Below are 13,454 nucleotides of genomic sequence, written 5' to 3' on the forward strand. Positions count from 1 at the left end.
GTCAAAAGAAATCACTTAATTATCTTCCTGCATGAATGTGTGTAAGTGTATAAAGGCAGTAAAGGCCATTTATCATGTAAACATACCCTTACACAGACAGGAGGCAGACCCCTATAGCTTGTAGGAGGAAGGGGTCCTATTCCATGCAAGAAAACACCCTTTTTAGGAACCTTATAGCATGTATTACAATTTGAGCAGGGAGAAACCAGGTGGATGAGTACCAAGCACTTCCCTGGTGTCCCTCCTCCTGGGAAGCACCAGCACTGCTCACATGAGCCTCCATTCCTCCTGGGATTGGTGCCGGTGGCTGATGCTGATATCGCTGCTTTTTTATCTCCAACTGCCAACTTGAAAGTTGAGTGTGTGTGGTGAGAAGCTCGTGAGAGTCTTGGTGAATGCGCACATGAAGTAGCAACGTGATAAACTCAGTGTGGGCTGCCTGGTCCAGCTGCGGGAATAGCATTCATCGAGGAAAAGCTGGAAGCTTTTGGGGCCTGGAGAAGAGTTCAGGTGCAGAGAAAATGCGAGTTTTTAGCTATTTATATGTATTTTTAGTCAAAAGGGTTTAAGGACCCCCACACTTTCTCGAAGAGGGGCAACAGTTAGTAGAAGAAACTGTTTTGGAAGGGGAAGAATGTAGGGTACATATATATTGCTTTTCCATGGATTTTCATGTGCAGGTGTTGAAGCATGATGGAAAAGGGGTCTTGCAGACATGTGAGTTTGCTGATTCACACAGATGAGCTGGCTTAATTCTTCAGGGCTTTCTGAAAAATTCAAAATTGTCAGGATGGCCCTGGAGAAGGGAGTTTATCTGCAGTGGGAACAACTGCATCAACATGGGAAGGGTATGCTGGTGATAGTGGAGGAAAATGGCCATGTGCTAAATTCCTCTGATACTGCTTCTAGTGAGTGCCATAGTTTCTTCAGACCTCTGGAGGGGATTTTTCTTCTTGTTGTAACTGCTGCTTTTGTTATTTCCAGCAGGTCTACCTAGATGCTGCCTTCAAATAAATGTTTCCTTTGTTTATAGGTGGCAGTGGCAGTTTGTTTGCTCCCACCTGTCTCTACTCTTTCTTTGACTCCTCCAGGAAATGGTGGCATAAAGCTAGGGTTGGTAGATGAGGTCAGAGCAGCTGTTGTTCCCATCCCAGTGCAGGACCCCATTCCTGCCCATCTCTTCAGAGAGGTTTGGGATGCTTCATCCCCTTGATAACGAGAGCCCAAGGGACTCATGGTGTTCAAGCACGTTTGTCTCAAAAAATAACATTTTTTCCTCTGTTTACACACTGAAGCAAGTTTTTTTTTTGTTTTGTTCTGAAGCACAGTGTTTTGAGTGTCTGCCATCCCCTCAGTTTTGGGTACCAATGCAGAAAACATTCCTCTTCTTGGTTCAGGTGGTCTTCCACTGGCAAACACCCATCAGATGCCAGTGGGGAAGCCATCAGTGGCATGAACAGTGTTAGTGGCTTCATGTTTTGCAGCTGTTGCTCTTGGTTTATTTAAAAATTATGATTGACTCTCTTCATCTACCCTGATGATGATGTATGGTGATAGTCCTTTTGCAAAGACGTGGTTTATTAAAAAAAGAGTCAGAGTTGCATGATGAATCAAGTGGGAGTGCTCGAGGAAACTGTATCTGTTAGTGTTACTTGCCTGCCTGCCTCTGGAGGCAGGAATGGGAGTAGATAATGGACATTAGGGATGAATTCACAAAGCAAGGAGGCTTGCAATTACAGAGAAATTTCGTATTTAACTGTGATGATTTTCTTGCAGGTTTATTTCTTTTTATAATTGAGCTGGACTCTCCAGCATGAGGCATTGCTTGATTATTGCACTGGTGGGTTTGATCTGCATGGTGCTAATCACTGCAAAGGCTGGCAATCGGGCAATTATATTATACACAGCATATGCAAATACAGTGGAATTAAACTTTTTTCTCCTTCTTTTGAGATAGATGCACAGCTGCATCTGTGCCAGTGATAAGGTTCTCTGCAGACACAAATGAAGGAGAGGTGCCAGCGCCCCGTGCCCGCAGCTCCGTCACACACAGGTTCAGGAGCGTGGAAGGTGTGCAAGGAGCTCATTGGTGTCTTAGTGAGGTGCTGACCTGGTTGGAGGGTTGGCTGTGTTTTCTGGGCTGATGCTGCTGGGGGAAGCGGTTATACATTAATAGTTTCTCATGATTTCTCAGCATAAACAGTTGTAAATCACATCTGTGGTAGGAGCAGATGCTAAAAGCGCTCAGCCCTGGTTTTGCTGTGCAGAGGTACCACATCCTGCCTGGACTTTGAAAACACAAATGTAATGAAACAAAGAACTCTGCCCTTTTGATGTATTAAGTACAAAGTCAGCTGAAAATTTGCTGATAGATCCTGCTTGTTTTGGAAACGGGTTAACCTTCTGAAACTTCTGACTGTGGCAGAAAACCAAGGAGTGATGAGTTATACTGAAGCTGAGATGTGATTAATTGTAATTTTCATAGCACTTCAGCTTTACTACTAGAAAAATACTATAGGATTGATGAAGAACATTTTGTTTCTTACTAGAACACTTGTTCTAATAAATTTTCTAGACTTGGGGGGAGAGAACATAACGAGCTGCAGCCGTGCACTTCTGAAACAGGTTTGTGAGTGGGAGGTTCCTGTCTACCTCAAGTGTCTGCTTGTGTTTTCCCCAATTCCCTTCAGCAGAAACACTCCCTGAGAAAATATTTTGAGACATTTCTTTAAAACAAAAAACAAGTAGAGAGAGAAAAGCATAAGCCTCTCTGCTGTAAAGCATTGTAAGAGCTTCGCTATTGGAGCAAGAGCATTTGGGATTTAGGAAAACAGGGCAGACGCGCAGCCGGCTGCACCTCATGAGACTGAGCATCATCTCAACATCCCTATGTCAGGCAACCCCAGCAGTTGCTCAGTTCCACATCTCAAGAAGAAACAGTGACTGGGGAACTTGCAGTTTTTCTGTTTTTCTGAGTTAATCTCCTTGCCTGCTTTCCCACCCATGGACTGTAGTTTTGCCAAGTTGCAAGGTGTTTCATGGATACAGTCAGTTCAGGTGCTGCAAGTCAGAGACATCTGGGGATGAGTCTCTAGAGCTCAGGATGGGGCAAGTTTCTCAAAAATAAGAAAACAGGCTTTGTGAAAAATTAATTTTAAGAGTTGATTCCCAGACACAAGATCCAGACTTCTTGGTATTGATGAGCTCTTTGATGGTGCTTTGGGAAACAGGCTTGAAATTTGTTGCTGTGTTTAAAAAAACCAAAAATGTCTTTGCTGAGCCAAGCTGTGAATTATATATTTTTAAAACGCAAATTGGAAAAAAAAATGCAAATTGGAAAAAAATTCAGCTTGGAGCAAGTGCAGATACTTGATTTTTTTAAGCTGATAATTTGTTACACAAGTAATTTGCTTGTGTGGTACCCAGCACAGTCCCTTCTGGCTTTTGCAGTGATCATATATGTGATCTGCACTTACCATGGAGAAAAATGGATGTGGTGCTTGCATTTTAGTTGGAGGACTGGCTTTTTTGGGTTGAAACACTGTAAATGGGGATGTGTGTGTGTTTCATTTGGAATCTGAGACCCACCCAGATGCTACTAATGAAGTGTTTGATATAAGCCACCTGCCGCAGGAGCCTATGCAGCCATTCCCGGTTTCCCAGTGGCATGAGCATGTGTATGCTTGTGTGGCACCTTCTTACTCTAAACCGTGCTGGAAGGTGGTTTTGCTGCTTAAAATGGACTTCTGTAAAGTAGCAGCTCGCTGGATGACCACTAATTGATTTAATTGCTGCTCTTAATATGAAATACGTTGTGTGTTATAGAAGCATGTTCTGCTGCTCCACAGTACTCGACTGACGCTGTCCCACATGTGGGACGTGTTCCCTGTGTCCCCATGCAGGCATGTCCCTGCTATGAGCAGTTCAAGCCACCATAGTGCTCCTTGCTCCAGTGCTACAACATGGATCTTAAAAGCTGTGTTTGGCAAGGTCTGGGAGCAGAAGTGAAGCACAGAGTTATTCACCTTTTTAATCTTACTCTTGTATTTAGAAGTCTAGCACTGCTGCTAGACAGTGCTGCTAGCACTGCTGTTGTCAAGACCGAGTTCTGCAGTGCTGTTGGTAAAACACTTTGAAAGTGCACTGAACTATCCAAGGAGAAGCACATTTTTGAGAAAAAAATTATCTAATGATCAATTAAAAAATAAGTGGATAATCATGAAGTGCTGTTTTCATCTGGCATATCGCTCTTTCATGCAAGTGGCACTGCATCAGTTCATTGTGCAATAGAGATCTATTTGTAGAAAGAAAAAAAAGAGGCCAGAGTTTATGGGATCCTTCTCCAAATCCAGCAGAAGGATATCTTGCAGGGGATTATTCAATCTGAGCAATGTGAGTTGCAAAATAACTTGTTATGCTGCTGTCTGCAGAGGCCACTGTATGAAGGCAAATGGGCGTTCTGTGCCCTTCCCAAACGCTCACACTGTACTCCTGTGTTCCTGGGCTGTGCACACATCTTAACCTCCCAGGTCTGTTGTTAGTGCCTGAACAGCTCAGTTCTTGCTATAAAGAACTGTGCTTGAAGGGCTACGGTATTCAGGCATTTCTTCCATAGAGTTTGGGGTCTCCTGGTTTTGAGTGCTTTGCCAAAGGCACTTAAAACTCATCATTTATACAGCACTGGCTGCTGTTATTGGTGTGTGCCCTTAATCCCGGAGACTTCTGGGTTAACATGCCCAGGCTTGAACTGATTTTGTTGAATCCCGTAGGGGAAAATGGATATTTATTGCTGTGGATACTTGAGGAATCCAAATGGCTGCTGAAGTCTGGGCACTGAGGTTATGATGCTCATCATCTGTTTCACCAAATCTGCCCTTCATGCTCAGGACTGTTAATCCACCACTGAGATGAGGAATCTGTTTCTTCTCCCAGAGGAGAGGTTCTGGATGCTCCAGCTCTGTGCAGTTCAGCCGGCAGCAGCCTCCTTTGCAGGGTACTCTGTAATTAATGTTGGTTCTTGAGCCCCGAGTAATTGGGAGCAGTAATTGGATGGTAGCTTAAGAGTAGGAGCACAGTTTAATAAAACAAACAGGCTTGCAGTCGTAGTGTCAGCAGGTAAAACACCTGGGAAATGGCAAATCCACCTGGCAGTGACGCCAGCGAGGTCCGTGCTCAACGCAGGCGCTTCAAAGCAAAGGCAGCGAACCGAAGCCTGTGGAGCAGGGTGGGGCAGGTCCTCTTCTCCTTCCCTGGGTGCTGAACAGGGGACACAGCCTGGTAAGGCAGATACTTTTTAAACATCTCCCACCTTTAGGAATAAGGGAATTAAATGTTTGTGTTATGAAGTTCTAGATAATTTCTAAAGAGTTTTTGCAGCTTGTTTAGCTGGGGAGCTGGAGTGAGCTCAGGCTGTGCACCAGTGTCCTAACCAGAGACCAGCTCATTACATTTGTTTCTTTCTTGCTTTCGGTTTTTACTCTGAAGCTACACTTCTTGCCACTGCAAGGGCTTCCATTTCTTTACCTTTATTTTCCGTATTGCTCTACTCACAGCTTACACTGGCAAGGAGGTGCCTCCCAGCTAGCTCAGCCTGCTCAGACCTCATTTGTATGTTCATTTTTTTCATCTTAGAGAAGAGCAGGTGACTATTTACCTTCAGATTGTGTGTATAGAAAGAGAACCTGAAGAAAGTGCGAAGGAGGTGGTTTAAGAATATATTTATTTATATATCTGAAATATATGGAGTGGGTTTGGCTGGAGCCACTTGGCTGGGGCACCTGGGTGAGCTCACCAATGCTTTTTGCTCTCTCCGCTCTTTCACCCTGGCCTCGTTTGAAGGGTCTTCTCATGGCAGTTTTAACCCAAACAATGATATCACCAGAGTCTGCAGAAAAGAGGATTTGTGTGGCATTTTATTCCCTTGTGCTGCATGAATGTGGATTTGGGCAATATTGTTTTGTTGCTCCTGCTGTCATCAGCACAGTGAAAAGAGTGGCTCACTTGTCCGGAATTGTGACTGTGAGACTTGCAGCCCTTTAGCAGCATAGTTTTAGCTGGGGCTCTCCATTTAGTCCTCAGTACTGGGAAAGACCAATTGATTTTGGGTCAAAAATACTGAGAATAATACGGTTTATTCTTAATTTGCTGTTGATTTTGATGCTTGATAAATACCGAGCTGTGCTGAGTTTCTGTGAATCTGTGGGGCTTTCAGGTGGATGAAGCACTCTTGGGCTCAGTGTGGCTTCTGCTGTGCATGAAGCAATTGCACAACTAGAATTTAAATATAAAAAAGGGAAAAATCAGGGAAGCTTCTCCCAAAGAACCGTTATATTGTTGGGGGCTTGTGTGTGTACACGCTTTGAATAGAATAAGGATTATTTTGACACCTAACTCATAAAATAAGTATCAGTGGAATGCTAAATTGCGTATATAAGGCCAGTAGCTTATCCAGAAAACATCACTAGCCACATGTACAATTTATTTTAATAGGGAGAAATTTAAACCAGCTATTGTTTTCTGCATGTGCTTTATCCCTACTAAAGAGAATACTTTGTCTTTATTGGCTCTTTATTTATTTAAAAATATTGCAGCGTTAAAACAGTTGGAAGCTGTTTACTGTTGTCTTCTCAGCTGGTTCGTGGCCAGCTGTGCCGTGGCAGGTTGCACTGGTACCAGTGGGAGTGGAGAAAGCTGGTTTTCAACTTCCAAGTGCTGCCCCTGTTTCCCCAGTGCACATGCCCACCTGACTATACCTGCCCAGGTTCCCTTTAATGCCCTCAGGGACATTAAACTTCTCCCAGTGTGGCATGTAATATAGGATAAAATGGAAAGAACTGATGAGAGGGAGAAAAATGTGAGTTGGTGAGCAAGGGGGTCCTGGGCAGCCCCTGGAAGTGGAGAGAAGGTTGGATGGAATCAGGGGATGGTGGAAGAAAGAGGGGTGATGGAAGAAAGGGCAGGTCTGGTGCAGCCAGGCAGGAGGATAGGAGAGATCCTTTCAGTGCATGCTGTCCATGGAGCTCCTGGGTGGAGCAGTGTTTGGATCAGCAGGATTAAGTGTGGCTGGAGGGGAAGGTGCTGCTGTTCTGTTCAGAAACACAAGGGCGGTCTAGGAGCACCAGTGTGATACTCAGCACTAACCCTGCTGTGGTGCGCTGGGTGGCAAAGGTAGCTGTTGAAGAGGTAGAAAATACCTCTTGAGAGCCGGTGGAACATGGCCATGCTGGTGTTTGTTCATTGAAATCACAACCCACACAGCCTCCCACACCGACCCATCCAGCGCAGAAAGGAGGGCGGCAACCAAAAGTTTGAGCAAACAGCCCTTGAATGTGGGTGCAAAGTGTATTTCTGACCACTCCCTGCTGTACTGAGGGTGAACACAACTTCCTTTTCCTTTCTGTATTCTGAAGAAAGCGATGTTTGTGTACGTTTCCTCCATGCAAATAATTGCAGCGACCCTGGTCTGATGCCGGAGCTGAGCAGAGGGTGCTGTGGAAACCAGCATGGATCCTTACTTGGGTCTCCAATGGTGAAAAAACCCTCACAATACCATCTTATCTTCCATCCCTTTCTTTAAATCAGTGCTCTCCCTTCCCCCCATGATGGTGTTTAATATCCTGTTCACTATTTCCTACTGCTTATAGGCCAGGCTGCCGGCTGGAGCTCAGCTGCTGTGCCCTAGTGAGCCATTATTGCATCAGGGTGGGATCTGGGGCAGTAATTCAAAGCAGGAGTGAGCACAGGCTCCCTGTGGGATAATGCTGCCATGGCTCTGTGGGCAGGCAGAAAGTGTCAGCGTCATTATTTTGGTTATGCAGCAGAAGTGGGAGTGATAAAGTGCTCACTGGGTGTTTGCTCTCCCAGAGGATCAAAGGGATTCCTGACAGCTGAGCAGCTGAAATGGAGCATCCCCATTGTCTGCCTTTAACTGAGCTACTGAATGGTGATGGACCAAAATCATCGGGATAGGCACTGAAATGCCATCCCTTCATCCCCTGGGTTAGTATTGAGAGGATTGCCTGGAATGATCACTTTTATGCTGTAAAATTCTGAGAGCTGCGCTCCCATTATGAAGCCTCAGACTGCCAGTGGTTTCTCTGCTCTGGAGTCACCTGAATCCTGCCAAAGGAACAGGTGATTATTTAATGAAAATAGCATTTCCAAGCTGTGTGTCTTGTTAAAGCATCCAGAACGCAATGTTGTGTCTTCTCCCTGTTGGTGACAGTGCACAGCCAGTGTGGGAATTCGACAGCAATTTTGATTCAAAGCCATCTTCAGTGAAAATGGTTGTTTGTAAATGTGTTGCATCAGATGTGTCAATGGATGTAATTAAGGAATGAAGACTGCTGCACACCCCTAATTAAGGGGATTAAAAACTAAAGCTGCCTGATTTCACTGCTGGATGGAAAAAACAGATTGGAGGAAACGGCTGGAGGCCGAGTCTTGTGGGGGCAGGAGGGGTTCTGCTGCAGTCTGTTGACTCACAAAAGGAGCAGCTCTGGGAGGTGACAGGACTTAGCTGCTCTGCTGCATGCCCATAGCTGACTGCGTATGATGGTATTTTAACTGCTGCTTCACATTACCCTTGTTTGGTTCCTGTTCCTGCTGGGGATGGGAGGATTTTCATTCCCGCCAGCTATGCTGGGGTGCAGCCTTGGGAAGGTGAGGGTTGTGTTACCCCATGTTACTTTGGTGTCCTGGTGTCTGCCACCATCTTGGTACCCATCCCCAACTCTGGATGTTCTGGGTGGTGCTGTGGGATTTTCTTGTGTAGAAGCAGAAGCGAGATGTGTGCGAGGACACAGGGCAGAACCTCCAGGCATCCCTGAGGTGCTTTTTGCACGCATGAAGCAGGCCAAATAGCGCAAATAGAGGACAAAGAACATTGTGCAATGGAAATACTGGGAAGCTGTGCTCACTGAGGGCTTCACCCTAGCCTTGCTAAGAGGAGAATGACTTTGTTACGGGATGGGGACTGCCAACGAGGATGTCTCATTAATCCAAACACTGATATCCCGTTGCTTTTTCTTGCTCTGGGTGGGTGTTTCCTGCCCTGTGATGCAGGATCCCATGAGGGATTCAAGAGAGCATCCTCTGCGTGGGAGGTATTGCAAAATCTGCCATGATTTTCCAGGAAACATCTTCTCCTTTGCTACCTGGCTTGTGGAGCCACCCCAGGGTCAAGGATGACTTTGTGGTGACTGAGCATCACGAGCAGGAAAACTGGGAAGAGAACCATCCCTTTGGAGGTGGTATGAGGTGTCCAAGCATGTTCCTGGGACATGCGGTGTTTTTTCTGGTGTTGTGGTCATTGGGGCAGCATTCTTCTGGGGCCCTGGTGGCACTGGGGCTTGTCCCAATCAAACAGATTTGGTGCCTTGAGGCTTTACAAACAGCTTCTGACTCCTGGCTCTGAGTATTTGGGGGAACAGCTGAGTGACTGGTTTTCTGCTTGTTGTCTTTGGACCAGGTCTGTTGGGAACATGCTTACACCCAGGTTTTGGATTTTTGTCTGCTCTCCTTGGGCATAGACAGGAACCTGCAGATGTGCAGTAGGATCGTCCCCATGTTTGTTTTTTTTCTGGAAGTGGTGCAGAGTTTAACCATCATCTGCAGTATTTTTTTAAGGAGGAGGAAAAAAAACAGGGGAGCTTTCTGGAGGAGGTGTCTCCTCGCCTCCCTCCTGTGCACAGTGCCCACAGAAGATGCTTTGCTGTTCCGAGTCTTGAGGCAAGGTCAGCAGCATCCCAGTTTGCATTGCCCAGTGCTACGTGCCTTGGGGGAGCTGCAGCCAGCTTGGAGTGGGCTCTGCTGCTTTTGATGGGGGACCTCAATTAGCTCTTAGTGTGCTCTAAAACCAAGCTGCCTGGTCTTGTGAGTTTTAAGCTGTTGAAGGTTGGGTTCTTTCTGTGATACTGGGAGTTTACAGCTTGAGGTTTGTGGTGGGAATGGATTTCCTCTCTGTGCTGATGCATGGGATGCTGAGCCCTGAACGAAGGGGAGACTTCACAAAGGGGTGGGCCTTGCTGAAATAAAGCCTTCCCCTAGCTCAGGAGCAGCACAGGCTGCTGCATGCTGATACCTGCAGTGCTTGTACCCAGCCAGCAAAACTCAGCTTCACAACCCCCCTGCTCGCTGACTCATTCCTTTGGGCTCCTTGGAACTTTTTCTGTCCGAATTTTGTCTCCAGAGCCAGAATTTGTCTGTGCTGGATCTGGCTTGTTCCATGCTGGTGGATTCTGAGATCTCCAGCTTCTTCATCCCCTGTGTCGCTCTGCAGGTGTAAGTGACTGGGGTTTGGCCAGGAAACCAAGAATTGAGGAATTTAGTAGATAATCTGCAGCTGGCCAGTGCCTTCCTGCACTCCTAGGTAAGAGTCATTAATGTTTAAAAGTGCAATGTTCAGGCTGATAATTACTGTAAAGGTAATTTTAGTTACCTTGAAGCCTTTGTTTCACTGCTCGATGGTGGCAGTGAGCATGTGAGAGCAAACCAGATAAATGAACGCAGTCTAGAAGCTGAGTTCCAATTCTTAAATTCCAATTTCTTAAAGGTCATTAAAACAGCACAAAACCACATTGCTGCACCCCTGGGTAGACATGGGCACCACTGGGTTTTAGGCACTGTGTCCCGGGAGTTTCCCTCACTGCAGGCTCTTGTGGGGGAAAATGTTTCCTCTGGATTAAATATTTTTGGAGTGTTGCTGTCAGGAGAAAAGGTCTTGGAATCAACTTAGGGTAGTGTATTGCTAACTTAAGTGTCCTTGACGCATTGAGGGAGTTGTGGGTGTTCAGCCCTGAGAAGAGAAAGCTCCAGAGAGACCTTAGAGCCCCTTCCAATGCCCAAAGGGGCTTATAAAAAGGAGAGAGAGTGACTTTTTTACCTAGGCAGATAGTGAGAGAATAAAAAGGAATGACCTCAAACTAACAGAGAGGGCAGGATTAGGAGGGAGAGTGGGGAGAAATTCTTCCCTGGGAGGGTGAGGAGGTTCTGGCACAGGGTGCCCAGAGCAGCTGTGGCTGCCCCTGGATCCCTGGCAGTGTCCAGGGTGAGGTTGTACGGGGCTTGGAGCAATCTGGGATAGTGGAAGGTGTCCCTGCCTGTAGCAGGGGGTGTAATGAGAAAAGCTTTCAGGTCCCTTCCCACCCAAACCATTCTGGCATTCTGTGATATCTGATGGCAATTTTGAAGCAGTAAGGCCAGCTGAAAGCCAGTTGAGGATGTTTTCACCCAGCTTTCTCAGCCAGCTTTCTTGAGGGATCGGCAGAGAACAAGCCTAGCGCTTGTTCTCCCAGCCTTTTCTGTAAGTGGTTCCCTCAGACAGTTCAAATACTGTGCATGTCTTGTGTGCTAATAACATCAGAATAACTGCATGATTATGGTTATTTTTAATGAAATTGGGGAGTTGTACCAGGGTGTGGCAGATGTATTTGAGGCACTTGGGTGAATGCAAATTGCATTTCAGCCGTGAAATAACAAATGAAGCACTTAAGTTCGATGTCCCTGGCATGCAGAGGAGGAACAGCCCATGTGTGTGAACTGGGGCAGTCAGTGATGGAGCCTGTTAAGATGTTTCAGCATCAAACATCCTTCTGGCTCTTGGTGTAGCAGTGGTTCATCCTGGCAGGTGCCTCTGTGCAGGGGTGGTATTTATCTAGAAGGCAGCTCTTTATCAAAGGAGCGTGCAGGGCCCTCTGGGCTTCTAATTATACCTTTGGTTTGGAAGCAACCAAAAGGAGAGCAACAAAAGCAAAAAGTGCTTTACTCCTATTCTTGAGAAACTGTAAGGAAAGAATATGAGCCCTGTTATGTTAAACCTTGAGTGTAAATGAAGCACAGTGTAAGTAAACACATCTGTGTTCAGGCAGGGGAAAAAAAAAATCTTATGAATAATTCATGGCAAAATTCCTTCTGTTCAGCTGATGGAGAGCTATTGCTTATTTCTGTTGAACTGTTGCTTTAACAAGTGGAATGCTGCTGCAGGGAGAGCCATCGTCACACGCAGTGGTGGCATTGTCATCTCTGCTGTGCTGTCATCACCACTGCGGGTATTCCTTCGGTGTGGAGTCAGGAGTGGCTGTGATGGAGTGACCTGCTGGGACGGAGTCTGTCCTTGCCATTGCCTCCCTGTGATGGAGTGGCTCGCTCATGGTGCTTTTATAAGCACCGTTCCCACTGCTTTTCTTTGCACAGATTGCTGGTGCCTGCCGGGTGCCCGTGCTCCCTGTTTCCATGGGAGGCTGGTGGAGGGAGCAGCCCCAGGATGTTATCTGCACCACACAGGGGCTGAGCTGCTGGTAGGGTGGGGATGGGCTTGGATGGATCCCTCCCCTCCCTCTGTCAGGTCGGGCAGATACGGCTCTTTTGGCTAAGGAGGGTTATGGAGTGACTGCTGCCTGCCAGGCTGAGCCCCTCTGTCATCCAGGAGGGTTTGGAGGCTTGTTTCTGCAGAAGCAGCCCTGTCAGACCTTGTATGTTTGAGACCAAACATGTTGTTTCTGCTCTGGGCTCTGCTGCAGAGGGGAAGGGAGCCCCAAGAGTTACTGCTTGCTACTGAATAGGAAACAGCACTTGTATTAACCTGATGCTTTTCTTAGTCTTCTTAGCCAACATTTTTCTGACAGTCTGGTGCACGTGCCTTCTCCGTGTCTCTGTTCTGGGTCCAGCTGCTCCAAGTTCAAGTGAGTTTTCCAGACAGGTCCCACACGGGAAGCCTTTCCAAACCCATTGCTGTAGACAAGGCCCCAGTGACAAGTACCTGTTTTCATTTAAATTTCAGCAATTCACCAATGAGCAAAGCCCATGATTTTCCATGCAAGGAATTCTGTAGCATCCAGGAGGATTTTTGAGGATACGGAGGAGGAGCTCTCATCTCCCTTTGGTTGTAATGCACTTACTGCTCCATTTAGTCAGGTCATTTTATAAGCCCAGTCTTCAATTTGACATAAATGATTCGCTTTCAGCAGATGGTGAGCTACTATTTTTGCCCTCATTTAAATAGGAAAGCTGTACGATAGCAGGAGATGGGAGAGGGGCACAGTGCTGCTGACATGCAGTAGATTACCAGGGCTGGTCTGCTGAGAATTAAATCCGGGCAGTTGTAATGTGCCATCTGTGTTGTGTTGGGTGGTTTATTTTTCCTCTGTTCAATGAGGCTCCTGAAGTCTCCTGGTACCCTCCAGGTCAGGCTGAGTGACAGCATCCTTTTTTTTCAGGATCCAAAGTACGAACACAGAAAGATGAGGCATGTTAATTCTAAGAGGGGTTATAAAATGTCAGCACTAATTATTCCTCTAATAAAATGTATTAAGTAAATTCTGAATGGTTCCAAATCTTTAGGGTATTTTAAAGTCTGAATTTCTGTTGAGTGGCTTATTTAATTGCATTTGAATTTCTTACTTTGTTTTAAACCTCCAAGTAAACAGCTCTCTGCTATGGTCATAGAATCCCAGACT

At 46.2% G+C, this 13,454-nt stretch overlaps 1 protein-coding gene across 6 annotated transcripts in view; it reads left to right on the plus strand.

Annotated features, from left to right (window-relative positions):
• EPB41 (erythrocyte membrane protein band 4.1) overlaps positions 1 to 13,454 on the plus strand; it is a 90,871-nt gene that overhangs the window by 24,837 nt on the left and 52,580 nt on the right. The window contains exon 1 of one of the 6 annotated variants that reach the window (XM_088067561.1): positions 5,211 to 5,277. The exons of the other annotated variants lie outside the window; for them this stretch is intronic. The gene's annotated coding sequence lies outside the window, so the exon portion shown is untranslated. Of the gene's footprint in view, positions 1 to 5,210; positions 5,278 to 13,454 lie in introns of those variants that run through there. 6 annotated transcript variants of the gene reach the window in all.

Source organism: Pseudopodoces humilis, chromosome 27 (genome assembly GCF_049639895.1).
Source record: "Pseudopodoces humilis isolate 2021_Gansu_Grassland_sample_001 chromosome 27, ASM4963989v1, whole genome shotgun sequence".
NCBI classification, from domain to species: domain Eukaryota; kingdom Metazoa; phylum Chordata; class Aves; order Passeriformes; family Paridae; genus Pseudopodoces; species Pseudopodoces humilis.